Source organism: Haliaeetus albicilla, chromosome 2 (assembly GCF_947461875.1).
Source record: "Haliaeetus albicilla chromosome 2, bHalAlb1.1, whole genome shotgun sequence".
NCBI lineage: Eukaryota > Metazoa > Chordata > Aves > Accipitriformes > Accipitridae > Haliaeetus > Haliaeetus albicilla.
In genome coordinates, this window is record NC_091484.1 from 65,121,864 (window position 1) to 65,142,636 (window position 20,773).

Below are 20,773 nucleotides of genomic sequence, written 5' to 3' on the forward strand. Positions count from 1 at the left end.
GCAGAGAAAAGGGATGAGCTTGTAGCAGACCCATGTGTTTGACCCTCAGCTCAGGATAAATGCTGGTAAAAGCTGTCGCACTTGTGCATCTATCACTTTGCAGGTATTTCATTATTTGTGGATAGATATCCTGTATGTAATTTGGAAAATACTGGTGAGCCCTTAACCCTGGTAAAATACTAGCCAAAGAACCAAACCAGGCAGACACTTCAGTAAACCCTGAGCATGTAAGGCAGTGTAATTGGCAGCTGCATAGCGGCATGCAACCACTCTATACAACAGTAAGACCAGAAGGAAAGGAACTTAATTTGTTTCTGAAACCTCAAGGCTGGTGCAATGCATAATTAGGGAGGGGAAATGTACTTCCTTGCCTTTGTTCACTGACAAACATGTGTTGTGCAAGGTGGATGCTCACTGATCATCCTTTCTCACACATTGGAGGGACTGGAAACCTCCTTTACTTGGAGGTTTTCCTTCTGTCAAACTCCATCTGGTTTTGGGTGATAATAAGGTTGAATAGCTCATTTCCCATGCTTGAACCAGGCAGATCTAAGTGAAGAGAACTGTGGAGTCCAAAGAGTTTTGAAGAATGAATCAGGTAGCAATTTTTTTTTCCTGTTTCTAAATAAAAATTTATAACCTTCATTATAAACTAAAATTTGCCCAACTATCTGGAAGTATTTACCCCTCCTATGAGACCTTCATTACGTATCTCAGTTGTTCCAAGAATACTGTGGCAACTTCAACTTCACCTTTAAGCGCTCTTCAGATTAAAAGGAGAGAAACAGAGATATATGTGTTCTTTCTTCTTTCTTTCTTCTGGGCTCATCTTTATTTTTGGTCTTAAAATGGAACAAATTTTCCTATTCTGGACACCTGGTACAACTTGGATTGTACCACCCTATCATGTCATGTTATGAGAGGGCTTTAGGCACAGTACTTCCCAGATTAGTTGTGTTAACTGCATTTTACAGGCTGAGAAAGCTGAGACAAGAGAGGTTGTTTTAAATGACATGACAACCAGTGGGGAAAAAAAACTTTAAAAATGTTACTTTAATTTGAAAAATGAAAAAAATTAATTAGTGCAATAGTGAGCCCACCTTAATGAAATGGGTGGTGTGGAATTTATTCCCCTGCTGTGATGAATCTGTGGGCAGATATCCTTCTCTCAGGCAGTGTGGAATTATGTTCAAATTCTGCCTGAAGATCAGAAACACTGAGAAAGATCTAGGATCAAAGCAAGTTATGCTATTCAGACCCCCCAAATTTACACATTCTTAAAAGCAAGGCTGAACCTAACATTTCTCTTGAGCTCTTCTCATTTACAGGGTATAACCCAGGCAGAAACTAATTTTCACAACACTACAGGGAAATCATGATCAACTACGTCTTCCATGAGGAGTTTCTCTAAAGAATTAGTCACAAACATATTTTTATTCCTCAGCACTCCATATGTCTTGTGCCCATTACATGAATCTCAGATTCCATAACTTTTGTGTTTTTAAACAGGTACTCGAATGGTTATTCATGTTCTGGAAGTGATACTAGTAACAAATGAGCTAACTTTACTGCATCCCAATTGAAAACCAAACTCTGATGAATTCTGGGAGTCTCACAATAAGGCCTTTTTTGTGATTTTCATTCTAGAAGAAAACCCAAGCCAAGGGTGCTACTCCATCAAAGAAAAATACTGGTTAAGTGTAAGGTTGTTCTTGTGGATAAGACAATGAAGAGGTCTGACTTTGCCACAAATTCTTTAAATGCCCTTGAAAAAGGCCACGAAAGTGTCTAAGCCTTGGTTTTCCATGGGCAAAGTAAGAATGATATTACTTTATTTCTCCCTTTCTTAACCTTTCTGGCCTATTTTGAATACAAATCATCAAGAAGTGGGAACTGCCTTATGGAATGAAACACATCAAACGCCATACCTTCCCTCTGGCAGTGACTAAGAGCAGATCTTCATAAGACAGTAAAAGATACTCCAGGGAAAGAAGCAGTAGCATAATCTACCCTTATGAAAGATTCTCTCTAATCCCTAGAAATTAGAGATTGACCTAAACCATGAAGCATGAAGTTTTCTATCCGGACAAATTTATTTTAGCTATTATAAGCTGCTCTTGTTATTCATATCCATACCAAATCCTCTTCTAAATGCTGCTAAATTATGTGGGAGTGCATTCTGTTGGATGATTCTTACTGTCTGTTTGAATTATATCTATGCTATGGGGTATAATTGTGGCTGGAATTTTTGGTTTTTTGCATAAAGATAAATAGTGGTAGGGAAGCAAATGGGCAGGGGAGGGAGGAAAGAGAGTGCTTTCATATAGTTTTAAACTTCCTTTCCTTTGTATGCTGGCAAGTATTTAGCCATGAAAGAAAATGTTGAGTTGTGCATTTTGCAGTGGAGTTCTTTGCTAAACTATATCAAACAAATGAGTCGGCTCTTTTGTATCCTCTTTCTAATTTGAGATGACTGAGGCAGCTTTGCTTTCAGAAAAACAGGAAGTTTGGGGATTCCTTTCCTCCGGATTTGATATTTTTCGGTTTATAAAACAGGGTGGATGAAGCATACGACACCACTATCTCCCTGTGTGACTTTGCTCTGCCTTCATTTGGTCTGGGCAAGCACCTAGGGTCAGTGCCCAGACCCCTGATTACTTACTGACCCTGCACCTCGGACTGCAAGTTGGACATCTTTACCAGCATGAACCCCCAGGGAGAAGAGCAGGTCTAACCTTTTCTCTCCCTCAGACAGCGTTAAGCAAATCGAAGCCTTGTTTTCTTCCAAGAACTGAGCCTCTTCAAACAGCTGCTTATGTGTGTGAAGTCTGCTTGGTTTTTTTGCCTTCTGCCCCCTGGAATGAGCCAGGAGCAGGTTTACCTGCTGGCAAACACAGCCTGCATCTGGGTGCCAGCAGAGCCTGTGGCCGCTGTGGCTTAGTGCTGTGGTGGCCGCTGCAACCCCCCCGTGCAGCACGGGGAGGGGGGCTGTGCTCCCCGCTGCCATGCGCTGAGATGAGGAAAAGCAATTTCAATCCACAACATAAGGCCTACAAAATAAATCGCTCTGCACCACCCCAGATAATTTGCAGGGCATTAAATGGAATCCTTTTAACAGGAAACGCTCGGACTGAGGGAATTGCCAGCCTTGCTTACTAGTACCGCAGGGCAAAGATAAACTTTAAATGGATTCGGCAATCGAAATGAGGGCCGGGCGAAAGCATCACTGAGAGAGGAATGGTTTCTTACCCTCTTCTCCTATTGAGCATTCATTCAGGTCCCAATTTATTCCCCATTACACTATCTGAAAAAGGACTGTCTGAAAGAGCAGTGGCAGCCTGAATGTTGGTGCCACTCAGCCGGCTCCAGCCGTTCCCCCGTCCGTGCGTTTCGCATTGGCAGCACAGCAGACTGGGAAATGGCTCTTGCTCTGCGCATCATTGGGGTGAGGCGGGGGGGGGTGCCACCGTCAAGGGAGGCAGGAGGAAAAAACACAGGTCTGTCAGGGCTCCTTGCTACAAGCCAAGGGCAGCAAAGAATGGAGGGGGGGGGAATTGCCCTGGGAAGGGTAGCTGGCAGTTTTGCATGGTGATATTAGATTTATCTGCTTCGTGAAATGAGGTGAAGTACTTAAATATTTGAAGAGCCGGGGAAAAGAGAAGAGGAGTAATGGTACGTTGTCGAATCACAGGATTGGCTGAGGTGGGAAGGGACCTTAGGAGATCAAGAGCAGGTTACTCAGGAGCACATCCAGTCGGGTCCTCACCTAGCCTGACGACACTGCAAGCTCTGCTAGAGTATCTGACGAGGCTTTAAACTGGCTGTGCTGGGTAGTGTTGCAGTGTGCTGAGTAAATAACCTGGCTATTAATCTTCCAGAAATTGGCTCATCCATGTTTACATGGACCTCAGTGACTGCTGTGTAGAAACCTAGTGGAGGATCTTTGGTCTGTTATGGACAGGCCAGGGCCATTGCCTCCATCAGGAGCCTGGTAAGGCTACAGGCAAAGTGGGCCCAAGAATGAAAATCCTTTCTAGAATGATATTTCAAAAATAGCCTTCTGGATTTGGCTTGGCGTATTGCAAAACATTAACAGTTCTTAGGGTTTGTTCAAACCGCTACATATAATCACTATTACAAAGACTTATTTTTATTTTGTTTCTGTAAGTGTTATAATCCACAATCCAGACATGTAAAAGGAAGAGCAGTGTTATTAAGTTATTGAAAACTTTTACATTTCCTTAATGTCAGTTTTAATGAAACTGGCATATTCTGGAACAGGTGAAGATTTGAATAAAGATGCTTCTGTTTAAAAGTGCTCAGCAAACTGTAGTTCTATTTTAGTCCCGAGTGGGAAAAATCTCCCTCAAAGGACAAGGTTGCATTTCCATTAAAATCTTAAAATCCAATCTTACGTTCTTTGGTCAGGCTAAATTCACCCATATCTCATTTGGATTTCTTCCTGAATGAAAGGTGCAAGATCTAAGCTTGGATTTTTGAAGAGTTAACAAAAACATAAGTACAGATGGGTGCAGCAGCTCTCTCTCCCACGAGAAAAAGAAATAAGATAGTTTAGTGAATATCTTTCCCATGCGAATTAAAAGGAAGATATATGTAAAACGGCTTTCAGTATGCAAACTAATAAATTCAAAAGGAAATTGTTAAGGATCTGAACAGCCTTCACACATACTGATTTCAATAAAAATTGAAAATACTCAGGGAAAACACCATCATGCCCTTAAATACACTGTTTTAAAACTTTTTCAGCTTATATTCTGAGCACAGCTCAGGACATTTTATATGGGATGTGGAACTGGGACTGTGTCTGTTGCTAGCATCCTACTGCCAGGGGCTGGCTAGTAGAGCTAAACCACATCATGCAAAGAGACCCTGGGATAGCTCCAATGTTCACTTTTTCGGGGAAAAAAGCTATAAAGCTTCCACCCTGATATCTTTCCAATCTTTTCTTGAAGCTATTCATAGAGTAGCCCATTCACAGTGGTAGCATTCAGCAATATTAGACTAATGCCTGTGTAAAGGGTAAGAGAAACCACATCTTTTAATTTACTTTATGCAAGCTCTCTGTGCACAGTTTACCGGCAACACAAGAGGTTAAATATCCTTAGAGAAAATATCTTTGTCATCTAGCTACTTTGCTAAGAGAGAAGGTTACTAAGACAAATAGGACAATACCAACCACACAACATTAAGGATATGATTCTCAATGGCCTTAGCAAACTTAAGCAAATCCTTTTCAGCAGTCTGACACCATAAATGAAGTGTTTGAGATGGTATCTCCAGCATTTGAAAGAGCAACCCTGACACATACTTTGATTAGGGAAGCTGACATTTCTGTTAAAGTTCAGCAAGCCGCAGAATCCTCTTAACATATGGCCAAATATTACAATGTTCTCTTCTGAAAAAGGTGAGTGTGATTGCAGATCTCATAACTTTCAAAGTCAGAAACAAAACTTAGTGCATCTGCTTCACTTTTTCATTCTCAGCAAAACAAAGATGGAGACAGATAAAATACCAAAGAAGAATAATGATAATAATAAATCCCACACATGCTTTGAAGACATAGAGAAGACAAGAAAGCGATGTAAATTTTGCTATTATACAAATACTATGGTACTGAAATTGCTGAGATAGAAGTTGAAGAATCTTTTGTATGATATTATCACTATTCTGGTTTGATGACAAACAAGCCTCAAACCTAAAGATGGGACTCAAGCCATAGTGCGAGATTCAGCAGCCAATTTTGTCCATAGCTCAGATTACCTCTGTTCATATATTGAGATTTGGAGGTCCAAAGAAATGCCTGCAAATTTAGAACATATGGAGTAGAAACTAGGCTAGAATTCCTGCCACAATAGAGCCTCCTGAAAGGCTGCAGTATTGCTAGGTTGTGACTGGCTGGCTGGTATACTGACAGATTAATTGTCACAGGACTGAATTAAACTACAAATTAGAAGAACGTGAACTCTTTTATGTAAACATGTAAAAGTGTTTAGATTTTATTCAGTCCTGGGTAAAGGATCTGGTCAGTTCTTATTTATTCAAAGCAATTTGCCCAGGGCTCATTTTTTTTGTTCTTCATCTATCTAACAACATAAAAAAAGGTCTTTGTAGGAAATTAAAAAAAAAGTATTGAAGTGTACCATAAACAGTATGTATTTACGGAGGGCTTGCAAATGGTGTATCTTGAAAAGGAGGATGCTCCATTTATACTACCCAGTAGCAGTTCATGCAAGCTGTCTGTATAACTGCACAACCTAAATCACGAGAATAAGGACCAATCTCCAGAATTGTTTAAAAGGTTTACAGCTGCTTTCATTGAAATAAATGTACTGGAAACAACAGAATCAGGAAACTGCGCGAAGGCTATAAAGTTTGCATAAAGAAACTATTATGAAGGTGTGCCAATAGAACAATTGTTTGATGTTGCGTTACAAATATATCTTTTTTTTCTTTTTCTTTCTTTTTTTTTGTTTTAAGATTCAGTTTATCCAATGGCTTTTGCATTTAAACAACAAAATGCAGGAATTATTTCCTGAGATGCAAAGTGGAAACTTGCAAAGAAATACTAAAAATCTAATCAAGATTAAAAGTCAGTCTAAGATGTGGCTGGCTTTTTTATTGGGATTTAACTTTTTTCATTGTCATCTCAGCTGTATTACCAGAATTGCTTCTCACAGCATTTTCATTTCAGGTACCAGATGGAACCTGGAAATACAGAACAACATAAAAACTAAAACAAAGCACCCTGAAATTAAAAATTTCTGATGATTTCAGATTAAGAAAAAAGGTTTGGCCTCTTTTATGGTGACTGCTAAGCCAAAGTGTCTATCAGGATGTAGGATTTGGAGGAGGACTGCTCTGGTAATCCAGTAATGGAGCCCAGACCTCCATTGTACAAATGCTTTACAAATGCTTGTTATTTTCTGGAGAAGTCAGAGCCACATCTCATCCTAAGCCCTTGGGATAGTCCAGCAAAATTTCTTGAGTGGATGCTGAAAATACTAACCAGAAAGGCATCTGGCACTTTTGCCTCTGTTCTTTCTATTTCCCGGTGTTGCCCTCAGTGCCAGTATTCCCATTGGAGAACCTGAGGCTGGATCCTGGACAAGACAGAAAGAGGACCCAGAAAGGCAAAGAGGGTCTTCTCCTTTCCCTTGTGCACTCACGCACAGATCATCCTTTAACAAGAAGATAAAGTTTCAGCATTCAAGGGAAACAAAAGCTGCCTGTAACTTACCTGGAGTAACAACTGTCTGCAAACACGTAAAGTGGAATGATAACATCTTTTGATCATCACACCACAAAGCATAAAATACCTTGTACTCCCTGTAATTCGTTACCTTTGGATTTTTTTAGGAAACAAGTGTTGTGTGAAAGATCCTGGACTGGCAGCCCTTCAAAGAAAGTTCTCAACACGGGAGTCATGGCTCACCCCCTCATTTCCCCTCCCAGTCCCTGACACCAGTTGTCCCTGTGGCCTTTCTGATGCAACGGCTCACAGGGAAGGGGCAAGGAGGGGGGATTAACACTCAGCCTCAGCACAGACCCTGATGATGCTTCTGGTGAGGGCTGTGACTTGTTCCTTGGGTAACCAAAGAATGTTATTCAAAACCCATGGGCTTACCATTCTGAAGTTCTTCACAGAACACGACAAGTCTAAAGGGTTTTATAAGATTGGGGCTAATAACAATACTTAAATTTCTGTCCTAGAAATGTTTGGTGTCATATTGATTTTGACTCTTCAACTTATTTTTGTAAGTTCAGATGTTGAACAATCTCTCCAAGACAAGTTCAGAGCCATGGTTAAAAGGGCTCTGGAGGGCCAGCAGCTGAAGGTTGGAATACCAGCTCTGCTCACTTGTGTTCTGGGGAATCTTGGGGAGCTAATGAGACTATCAACTGGTCCTGATTCTTCAGCATCTGGGATGGACACATTGAATGGGATAATGATGCAGCCACTGAGGACTGTTGGAGCACAAAGGGAATGCAAATGCAGGATATGTTTGTGGGAGGGGTCACTGCATGAAGCATTCAGTTTCCTTTAATCAGCATTTGGCTTCAATTCCAAATAGCATTTTGCCTCCAGAGTAATCTCCTGATGGTGAGTCCTAAGCATATTTCATGTAAGATGCAATGCAGTTAACCATGTGTTCTGATGGCTTTGATTTTAACCTCTTTCTTCTACCAAATATCTGTGGGACATTCTCAGCAAAGACTATCTGGCTAGTGTACTATGAGCAGGACAAACGTATTTCTCAAGTTCTCTATTGCAAATAGACTATAATCCTAGTGATCCTAAATCCACCATCCTGGTGATGTCACAAGAATCTTTCCCTCAACTGCCTAGAGCTTTGGACTAAGTCCATAATACAACCACTTCTTCCAGTCCTCAGATGCTATTTAAGACTAATGCATACAGGAAGTTTAACTTCTTCCATTAACTTTGTACATGCACAGGAACATGAGCAAGAAAATGGAGTGGAAATGGAAATATTATTTCCGAGAACCAGGCAAAAGGGGCTGGGAGCATATCCTCTGCTCACAGAAGTGTGGTCAGTATGGGGTGACTCCAGCACTGAATTTTATGGTGCCTTAAGCTGAATGGGATTTTCAAGGGCAAGGTAAAGAAGGCCAAAATAATAGGCCAAAGTCTTATTCAGAGGAAACTCCCCCTGAGCTCAGTGGGAGTTTCCCTTGAGAAAGGGCGGCAAGGTTTGGCTCATAAACCCTGCATGTAGATTTAGCAAAAAAGGGATTTATCTTTTCAGATTGGAGGAAAAAAAGTTTGTTCTCTTATGAACAAGCTATACATATGGACCTTGTTAATTACTGGGGGCTCCATAGCATTTATCTGTTCACCAGCATATTTATTTCCCCTAACATCTAATGTACCTTTGACCTTTAATATAGTATCAACATTAAACAAACAAACCAATAAAATAACATGGTTACCAAAACTTATGAGTTTCTTTGTATTGTCGAAATACTCGCTTTGCAGTCTCACTCATTTCCTGTTAGGAGAGTTTGGCACTTAGTCTCCAGTACATAAACAAGCCCAGGAGCTGACCCAAGCCAGACGTTTTGCACAGCTAACTGCAGAAGATGCTTTAGAATGAAGAAAATGTAATTGTCCCCTAAGGACTTGATCTCTTTTTGGGTGTCCTATGTCCCTCTGCCTGGCTTTTTAAACATCTCTTTCCATCCTCCTGGAGAAACAGCCAAACAAAAACAATGAGAAAGCTTACCATTTTGTGCTGCATTTCTAATGAAATTTCAGTTGACTCTAAAGACAGTTTCCTGATATGCGTGTGATCATTCGTGATGCAAATGAGATGCACTGGAATTGTCCCTCGTTTGCAGGTAGTGAAAGGAGGTTATAGTTGCAGCTCCTTGGGGGGACATATGCATTAGCTTGGGTAGTGAGGAAAGCCCTGTGTGGAGCACTGTCATCTCTGAATTAATATTGGCCATTAGCAGAGTATTGCATCTATATTGTTTGGGGATTTAAAGTAGGTCTTGCAGGGAGAACTTGTGAACGTCTGCTCCACAGCACAGCATTTTGCCCTCTGGACATGCCCAGGCCAATGTCTGAGCCTGAGTAAAAAAATAAAGAATTTTGCTCCAATAGCTTTTTTTCTTGAGCCTTCGCCACAGAATAATCCTTTCCTCCCTATAAACTTTTATCTTTAATTGCCTTTTGGGGACTCTTATCCATCTACTTGTTATTCTTTGTGTGAAATAATTCCGCCTTTAACTTCTATGTTGCACCTCAGACCTACACTTTTAAAATATCCCCCTTTGCCTTGTTTTCTAGCTTGTTTTTCAAGTGATGTGAGTTTAATGCTGATACTGCATTAGTGATCAATCAAACCTTTGCCAAGAGCACACACTAAATAAATAAATAAATAAACCCTCCAGTATATTTTGATGTGCCTTTGAAAGGAGGAAAATTCCTTTCACATGGCCTCTTGTCCCTAGAAATCTACAAGTTTCTTTGTCTTGGCAAACGGCCAAGCAGCACCGTGATGTACCATTTTTCTTGGCCAGTGTTTTTAGGTCTTTTGAAACCAGACCAAGTGTTCACATGGTATTTCTTCATTTAACAGCTGCAAGACAGTGACTGCAGCTGCATGTGCCGTGAAACACAGCTTCCATCTATAGTAAGGGATGTTGTGTTTTTGTTTTTCTGAGATAGCTGACTAAACGGATTCAAACTCAGGGCTGATACAGGCAGTGCTGTGGCTTCCTATGAAGCCATTTTACCTATAAACCTTAGAGCTTCAGAAAGCAGAGCCAGAGAGGGGGCCTTTGCAGGGTGAATGTGTATATGCATGCTAATTTTCTACATGCATAGGACCAAATTAGCATCTCCCTAGGTGAATGCCATGCAAGTGGACTGAAGCCGAACATCTGTAGCCCACCTGGCAGCAATCTTTGCAAGCCCACACTGCTTGGTGCCTCCCCTCAACCCCATCCAAGTCCCTTGAGGTTACAGACTTGGCAGCCTGTTTAAATTGACCCTGTTTGGAGTGGTCCCTTACATCATTTCATTTCATAAGCTGTTAACTAAACTATTTGTGAGATTGGCCCAAGTTGCTTGCCGACAAATTGCAACGATGCTTGTAAAAAAGGGAAAAAAGGGGAAGGGGAAAAAAACGTCAGAGCACAGTTCATGTGTAAGGCAAAGTCAGCCAGGAAATATTTATGGCGGGTCCTGAATGATCAGACATTCTGGAAGTGGAAAGGAGGAACAAATGTTTCCCTGTCTGCTTGTTAGGGGTTTTTGTGGTGTTCCAGTGAAGAGTGGTGAGGTTTTTGTGGGGTTAAGATATCTGAAACTAAGCTTGGCAGGATGGAAAGGTTCTGCCCATACTTAAAAAGGGACCATGCATCTGTGCACTAAAACATGCTTGTTTAAGACCTTAATAATAATATTATTAACTAGTCGTTGGTGGTTTGAACATGAACTGAGAGTGGAACAAACCCAGTTTAAAAGCCATAATAGGAATAGTACCTCATAACATCTGAGAAAAAATTCCCAAGGAGTTTAACGGTTTTGCCAAGACTAGAGGACTGGGGCACTGGTCTGTCAGGTGGATGTGGCTCCCTGCTAGGTTTACTTAGATACAAGAATGCGTGTTAGATTTTTATCTATTTACTTAGGAATGTCAATGACCACATTGTGAAAGCAGGATTCCTGTCCAAGAGGTCACCTGATCTACACACAATGAGAAATAGATAGATGGGACAAACTGACAAAGATGACATGAGATAACAGCTATGGTTAGCAAAGTAATCACACTTTTCCCTTTCTCCAATTTATTTTTTCTTTTTGTTCATGTAGAATAGCAGTGGTCAAGGCTCGCAAGCAGTTGAAATATGGCTCCCCTACTGGGGTTAAACCTGGGCAAAATAAGGTGATAGGGCTGTGCAGGCAGGATGGTGTGGGAGCTCCACTCCGCTGTGCAAGATGAAGCTCTGGCGGTAACAGGCAAGGCGGCTGAAATTGCCATGGGGGGGGGTATGTCACTGGGGAACTGAGCAGAGTGGTCACTGCAGACCACCCCAGCCTCAGCTGTGATGATGGTGCCCTGGGGAGCAGTTAGTGTTTCCTGCCTCTGAAACTCTCCTGGAGGTCCCTTTCCTTTAGGGTCTCTGAGGTGTGTGTCTCATGGCTCTCAGCCACACAAAGATTTGGGCACGTGGCTCATAGGGTCAAGAGGAATGGCCACCCTTGTAGCAAAAATGAAGCTCATCTGTGTTTATAGAATTCTTTTGGCATGTTGTTTTTACTGAGGAGAAGCCTCCTCACCCTGTCTGCTCTCCTGGCACACGACACAGCACACTTGCTTAGGTCCTCCTGCAAACACGCAGTATCCCACTCTGTCAGTTGTTTTTGCACTTACGCCTTTGCAACCTTGTCTTATGCTGTGATGCCATTTTGAAGTTTAAAAGCAAAATGGATTGATAAAATGAAAGGAAAAAAGGATTACACTTCCTACTAAAGATTTACTTACAAAATGCATTCAAAGGTTTGTTAACATGTTCATAGATGTTTAAAAGGGGTGTAAGCAGCCCAATGGATCAACAGGTTGCTTCTATCCATGGTTCATCACTAACAGAAGTACACCATATCGGCATGCTTACATCCAGCTTTGGCAGAGCCCCTTGTGCCTATTATGTATTCAGACATTATTAATAATTGATTGACCCTTTACAAACCACTTAGATGTGGAATCTCTCTCTAAAGTGGAAACAGGAGCTGATCAGATGGCCTTGTCAAAGAGGCTATTAGGCAACCTCCTTCTTGTCTGAAAAAAAACCCACATTAATAAACTAGCACATGCATTCACACAAATTTTGCTTCATTTTTCTATGGAGATTCCTTTTGTGAATTCAGTTTAGTCTTTGGCTCTTTCTCTGTTTACTCAGAAAAGATTTCAACTACTCTAGGGGATTCGGGCTGTATTTTCTGTGAAAGGGTTTTCTACCTATGTCATTTATTAATTCACCAATCCTACATGGCCTGGTGTCCTCATGACATACCAGGAATTATAGACATGCACTCAGGGTTGAGTGGGATGTAACAATTTCCCCATGTAAGGCTGCCAATATGTTTGTTGTTGAAATGTGCTACTATACAAGAACCCTGGGGGAAAACCATGTGTGTAAATGGGATGAGTGGCTTTGTTTGAAGTCTTGTAGCTATGAACCAACTGAATCTGTATTATGGGTTTATACAATCATAGAATCACAGAATGGTTTGGGTTGGAAGGGACCTTTAAATATCATTTAGTTCCAACCCTCTCTGCCATGGCTAGGGACATCTTTCACGATATCAGGTTGCTCAAAGCCCCATGCAACCTCACCTTGAGCACTTCCAGGGGTGGGGCATCCACAACTTCTCTGGGCATCCTGTTGCAGTGTCTCACCACCCTCACAGTAAAAAATTTCTTCCTTATATCTAACCTAAATCTACCCTCTTTTACTTTAAAACTGTTACCCCTTGTCCTATCACTACAGGCCCCAGTAAAAAGCCTCTCTCCATCTTTCTTATGAGCTCCTTTAAGTATTGAAAGGCTGCAATAAGGTGTCCCTGGAGCCTTCTCTTCTCCAGGCTGAAAAACTCCAACTCTCTCAGCCTTTCTTCATAGGAAAGGTGTTCCAGCCCTCTGAAAATTTTTGTGTCCCTCCTCTGGACCCACTCTAATAGGTCCATGTCCTTCTAGACATCATAGAAGTCACAGGTGTGTCTGCTAGTGGCCAGGGCTTTGGTTTCATCATCCACACTGAATCCAGGGAGGCTATAATTCTTCAGAAGTGTGAAGCATACCTGTCCTCATAGGCTCCAATGGAAAGACCTCTCTCCTCCTCTCCCAGGCAGCATGCCATAGCCTGCCAATGGCAGAGAAAGGATAAGCACACATGATTTACAGTAACTTTTAATGGAATTCAGTTGATGGCTTAAAAGCTTTATATATATAATAATATTAGTTCCGACTGACTCCTAAACAAGCTTTTTTCTAGTTAAAAAACACAAGCGTGTGAACTGGGAGGCACCGAAGGGACTTGGTTTGACAACTGAGGCCGAGTTGCACAATTGAAAGATATTGCTGGCAGCATGCTCAGGGGATTCTCTATGGAGGTTTCATAAATTTAAAATAAAGCACCTGCTTCTATGTTAAGTCCTTCTCTATTTCTGTGCTACTGAATGCTCCTTTGAAACCAATGATATTGATATATTCTACGCTGCAGGGAAATCAATAAAAACTTTAATCACAAAATTAAATAAAACCAAAGCTACTGACATTACACGGTAGCACTTTCAGAAGGAGCAACATGAGGTTTTTATGGTTTTCCTGCAACTGGGCTTATTATTTAAAAAAAAAAAATCAATAGCTTCTTCAGAGCTATTGGAATGGAGAATAAGGACCTTCCCACCATTTTGACTTGACATCTTAGTGGGCTTTTGTGCAGTTACAGAGGAATAGCAAGGTGTATGTTCTTCAGTGATGCAAGTGGTTTTGACAGAAGGAATTTGTTAGCTCTTAGGTCCACCTTCATCACAATCTTTGAACTTCCTTAAAAAGTTTGTGCCACCATCCTATCCCATTCATCATTTATACATTTCCTGGGCCTGTGTGAAAAAGTAGTGATGTGAAGGTAGTGACATGTCTGTGAATTAGCAAGGTACACTGTACAGTAAAGAGGCACACCTGAATCATACATACATGGCAGTAATTGATATGCAACTGAAGATCCTCCACTGTATCAAACAAAATTAATCTAGAGATTAGTTTTGGCAAATTCTCAGGCAGAACTGTGCAGAATGATATCAAGTAAACATAAAACTACATTAAAGATCCTTATTTGTACAAAACCTTAAAAATCCATATATGTGTAAAGAGTTTAAAGCTAAGAGTTTCTTCACAAAAGGTACCTGTTTTTAAATTAATCAATTTCCCTGAAAATGTGTTGTAAAAGTGAAGAATTAGGTCCTTTTACATATTAACATTAAGACATTTTCTGAGAAGAATAAGGGTGACTTATAGAGGAAGCTTCCCAAATGGAAAGCCATGAAACCTCTTCATTTTGTGTCAAAAATTTTGTGTCAGGTTCTTCCTGGAAATTCACAGAAAAATTCCACTTCAGGGTGTCCTCTTTCTAGGGGAAATGTTTTAAAATGTGAAATATTTCTTCACAAAATTGAAAAACAAATAAAAGATGCATTTGTACACAATACTACAGCCACCACAGATTTTCCTTTCAAATTTCGCAAGAAGCCAAGGACTTTTATTTATAAAGAGAAAGATTTTCCATTTATAATCTTCATATTTCTCACTATTATCATAATTATTTGCAGTAGAAGAAAAAAAAATCAATTAATCTGAAAATGGTTAGGAGTTTTACACAACAAATGCCATGTATCATCTACAACAACAGAAGTATATAACCAGGATTCTATGAATCTAGTCATTCTTCCCACTTCTGATCTAATGGAAACCTGTGGAATATGAATAAAAGGAAAAGAAATTTATATATATAAGAAGCAGAAGCAGATCTTTGTTCCCCCTTAAATGAGTAGATGTATTCAGATTTTGTGGTGGGTTGATGTTGGCTGGCTTCCAGGTGCCCACCAAGCTGCTTTATCACTCTCCCTTCTCAACAGGACAGTGGAAGAAAATTATGATGAAAAGCTTGTGTGTCAAGATTGGGTTGAGATAAGGACGGGCAGATCACTTACTTACCAATTACTGTCATGGGCAAAACACACTCGACTTAGGGAAAATAATTTAATTTATTGCCAACTAAGCAGAGCAGGATAATGAGAAATAAGAACAGATCTAAAAACACCTTTTCCAGTCCCTCCCTTCTTCCCAGGCTCAACTTCACTCCCAATTCTACATCCTCCCTCCCAAGCAGAGCAGGGTGATAGGGAATGGAGGTTGCAGTCAGTTCATAATGTTTCACCTCTGCTGCTCTTTCCTCCTCATGCTCTTCCCTGCTCCAGTGTGGGGCCCCTCCCTCCCATGGGATACAGTCCTTCACAAACTGCTCCAACGTGGGTCCTTCCCATGGGCTGCAGTTCTTCAAGAACTGCTCCAGCACGGGTCCTTTCCATGGGGTACAGTCCTTCAGGAACCAACTGTTCCAGTGTGGGTCCCCTGTGGGGTCACAGGTCCTGCCAGAAAACTTGCTCTGCATGGGCTCCTCCCCGTGGGCCACAGTTCCTGCCAGGAGCCTGCTCCTGCATGGGCTCTCTGTAAGCTTCCTTCAGGGCATATCCACCTGCTCTCTTGTGGGGTCCTCTACAGGCTGCAGCTTGGATATCTGCTCTGCTGTGGACTTCCATGGTCTGTAGGAGGACAACCTGCATCATCACAATCTTCTCCAGGGGCTGCAGGGGAAACTCTGCTCTGGGGTCTGGAGCACCTCCTGCCCCTCCTTCTTCACTGCCCTGGGGGTCTGCAGGGTTGTTTTTTCTTACATATTCTCACTCCTCTCTCCCAGCTGTTGTGCAGCATTTTTTACCCCTTCTGAAATATGTTATCAATCACAGCGGTGATACCAATATCACTGGTGGGCTCATCTTTGGCCAGCAGCAGGTGTGTCTTAGAGCTGGCTGGAGCTGGATCTGTCTGACATGGAGGCAGCTTCTGGTGTCTTCTCACAGAAGCAAACCCTGCAGCCTCCCCAAAACCAAAACGTTGCCACAGAAACCCAACACAGGTATACAAACAAATCTACAGGTATATGCTGCTAGAAGAATGACAGAAGAGACTGTTTTCTATTTAAGACTATTGAATATTGTTTAACATGAAAGCAAATACAAGTGTTCACTCTAAACCTAAGCAGGTTTTTTACTACTTTGATGATTACTTCAAAAATATGAACAGACAAATTCATCAACAATGACAGCAACTCTTTCCTAACGGATGTCTTTATTCTATAGGTTTCATAACAGGGGAGGAACAGGGATTGCAGGGTATAAGCTTTTGTTCTAAATCAGTTTTGGATTTATTCTGGAATGATGGACAGTTCCCTAGGTTTTGGCTAGGGTGGGATCTTTAACACCAAGTCCTGCTCATAATCAAAGGCAGAAGGAGAGTAGTGCAACATTTCTACATAAGCTTACTAATGCCTCATTCAGATCCATTTATTCTGAATATGTTCAGAGATATTATTCTCTTTTCCAAATTATCACAAAATTCTGCAAAGAGTTGCTCTGTATAGCTTACTTTGAATTCAGGGACAAAGAACAGGAACCACCTGTTGAGAGATTGAGAAATGCAGCCATTTCCAGGATAGGGACTAGCTTCTTGAATGTTGCTTTTTGTGGAAGTAACCTTAAGGGCAGAATTTATATAAGAATCCATTAGGGACACACACAATTGGATCTATCATAGCATATAATGACTTTCTGGGCCACATGTCACTTTGCTTTGCATGTTGCAGGCAATTTGTGAATGGCAGTTGGTGAGACAAGATCTGCTATATATATTTTCCTGTAGAATATTGAACATGACACAATAAAGTCTCATTTTAATCTCAAGATAAATAATAAAAAATAACATAGAAAAGCTGTTAGCAAATACTGTAAAAGGAAGTGCTTGAGGGCGTTTTCTGATAGTGTAGTTATTTATAAACCTCTCTTTTCTACATGCTAAAAGAGTCATTAAGGATGGGGATTCTGGATAAGAGCAATAGAGCGTATTGTGCAGTGGGTAGCATGAAGTAAATATTCAATATGCACTGGAGAGTCCTTGTTCAGGGACCAACCTCGGGAAGTGATGTAAACTGTTCACAGAGCACTTAATTTGATTCTATCAGAGATTTATTTCAGCATGTGATTGATGGAAACTGACTAAGTGGTAGTGTGGCAAAAATACAAAAGCTATTGAACTATTAATGTTATTTATAAGGACAGGACTAACCGTGATAAGCAAGGACCAATATGAAATATTCGTTTGCTTATTTGGAGTGAAAACCATTCCTTTGTGAGGAGCCAGCATGATTGCACAGGCTTAACGGAAGCTAAAGACAAGTGCAGACCTACTAGAGTCAGCATAGGCTCAGCTCCACACTGTACAGTGGTGCAGGAAGCAGGTTAGGGCCGAGAGCTTTTGCAACAGATTTTGGAAGCACTTTGGTCAAAAAAACATAAACATAAAGGCACTGAACTTCCTTGGGTTCAGAAAATGTTGTTCTTCATCTCTGACCTGTCAGCTGCACTGGGCTTTGCCATTTCATCTGTCTTGTTAAAGACAGCAGAAACAGGTAAGCAAAGTGGAGCAGCAATCAGTATTCTTTGTATTTGACAACTATTTCTTCTCCCAAAGAAATCACCCCTTCCTTCGGTCCACGTTTCCTGAGTGCTTGGAAACCACAACAATACAAATCTATGCCAATCAAGTGGTTAGCATAATAGTATATTGTGAAATTATACATAAACATCAAACTACAGTGATTGGGCAATTTCCTATCCAGTTATTCTTGAATAACCACTTCCCTGAATATGTCTTTTAGGAATGTCTCAGCTAGAAAGCAGTCTGCAATGTTTTATTCTCTTTAGACCTAATTTATTCAAAATATTCCAACTCCCACGTACTGGTCAATATATTGCAGGCTCCTGGCCCAGCAATAGCAACCCAAAGTGGCAAGCGGTTGAGCAGCTACAGAACTCAAGGAGGAATATGGGTAATTGATCTGTAAATATTTGTATGAAATAATTCAAGAACCTCTTGTGTGTGATTTACTGCATTAGCTCAATCACTAACCCATTTAATACCATTTCCCTGAACTCAAGCAGAGGGATCAGACATACCAGCATTCCAGTACAGGAATCCCCATAGTGCCATTTAACTTGTAGGAAGAAGGAAGAGTTAAAGTCACAGGTGGCCTTGCAATTCTTGGGAAAGGTCCAACTTCACATGCAGGTCTCCTCAGCAACTAAGCAAAGCCAACCAATGTGTCAATCAAATTGTAGTGAGTAGAAGTCAGTCCAAACATCTGCCTTTCTTGTCTGGTTTCCCTGGGCGTTCTGCTTGGATTTTGTTGCATAGAAATAGTTGACATGAAAGCGTTTGCTCACTTCACAGAGAAAGGCACAGCAGCTTCTTGGACTTTTGTCTTATTTGCTTTAGCAAGCTGGTCATCTGCATGACAGAGAACATTTTTTAATTTGATGCTGGTGCTGGTGCACTGATTAACAGTGCAGGTCCCTTTACAGATATATATTTCTTAGACTTGCCAATCAACAAGATTAGAGAGTAAGCTTGTAGTAATTTACTTATAAAAAGTGAGCAGGTGACAGCCTCATATCAGCTAATGTTGGCATATTATCTACTAAAAGAAAAATGAAACCAAATATTTTGTCTCCTAAGAATCAAAGCAGAAAAGAACAGGAGGAATGTGTGGCATTTCTCCCCAGTGCATCAGGCAGTCATTTCCCAGATAATAATTAGGTCTTTTTCCTTTATTGACATTGTAGGCAGGATTTATGCAGAAAATAAAGTATTTGAAGTAATATGATACCCATGATCTGCTTTCAAGTTTATTCAAAGTTCATAGAGGCCACTTTTGTCTTAACAGAGCTTTGAATCAGGAGTTGATTTGCTCCATGAAGTTTCCCCTTTTCAGTTATCTGCAATATTTACATGATTTTTTTCTTGTGAGAACAGGCTTTCTGACAGTTCTTGTGGGTCACCAGGTTAAAATAACATCTAAATATCTTCCAACTGGCTAGGTCCTAATTCTGACCATAATATGTATAGAGATAATTTTCATTTTCACACAAATTTTACCCATATTTTTTCAGAACCATCCACACAAAAATATATAGTTTGTAGTTTAGGCCCAACATTATCTCATCTGGCATTACAACCACATGCCCTCAAGGATCAGTAGAAGTTCAGGAAAACGGTTATGAAAGAAGGATCTCTAAACAGAAGTTCTGGTGAGCATAGAAATAATACTGCCCCTCCACTAGGTCTGTATGTCTAGATCCCAAATGCTAGCTGGGACACTGCGATGTCTTGGCCATGTCTGCTCTATCAGAAGAATGAAATGGTAACTAGACAAAAGCACCGTGATTATGCTCTTTCCTTTCTGATTGTTGGCTTTAACTGGGTTATCAACTGGCCTCAGTGGGTCTACCCAGTCACTGAGTTGAGTTCAGGCTCCCTGCTGTTGGGCTGCACTGGACATGTCCAGCCCTGCCCATATCCAACGCACCCAGTATGTGAACATGAGTACGAACCCTGCTAGTCACCAAACCTGCCTGGCTTAGCCAGAGCAGCCCCAGTGGCTCAGCACAGCCTCAATGGGCAGGCTCGGTGTGGGTTGGGACTGACATCTACGTGGCAGTGTGGACATTTGGCTGTGTCTATACTGGAGCAATTAATAGCCACTGAGCATAGGATCAAGACCTGGCCCGTGACTGTCACCTCTGCTCATTGCTACCGGCTCCCTTGTGCTGCTTGGACCAGCACAACAGCAAGCATGGGCCAGGCACTGGTACTGTCCAGGATGTCTTCCCTGCAGGTGGGTAGAGGAGGGCACCTGGCTATGTGGAAGATGCACTCTCTTCCTTGTTTTGTATCCTGCTCCTGTGGCTCAAGATAGCGCCTGTTACTGTCCATGTGTGTACATATAGTAAAACTTTATTGCATGGTATCTGAAATATCGGTTTGATGCTAGTTTTTCTTGTCTGGTCCATATATTAATTTGACCAGGCATATTTTCCGCCTGCAACCAGATCCTCTTGAGTGTCTGTTACAGTGATAAAATGTCTCATGGGCTCTGCCAGAAACTGTATGTTCCCACTGTTTAGTGATTACAGGCAAGCTGAGTCACAGTGGCACTCAACAACAACAACAAAAAAAGTCATGTCATTAACACTTCAGGCAAAACAGGAATGTAATTTAGAAAGGTAAATAATAACAATACAGGAGGTCAAAAATAGATCTCTCACCAAGCTTCTTAAGTAAACTTATATCTTAGGGTATCCAAACTCAGAGGATATGACAGGAGTGCCATGACACTTGAACAACAAGTAAACTGGAAGAATATGACATAAAGATGATGGAATTGTCTTAGATGTTTCAGGTTGCTATCATTTATCCTTTTATGAAAAACATACTTGATTTTCCTCAGGTTCTGGACTCTGTGTTGTTTGTTGGATGTTGCAGCTGTTGCCCCTATCTTGGCTTTTTAATTTTTCTAAGTGGTGAAGCAATAACATAGGGAAGAT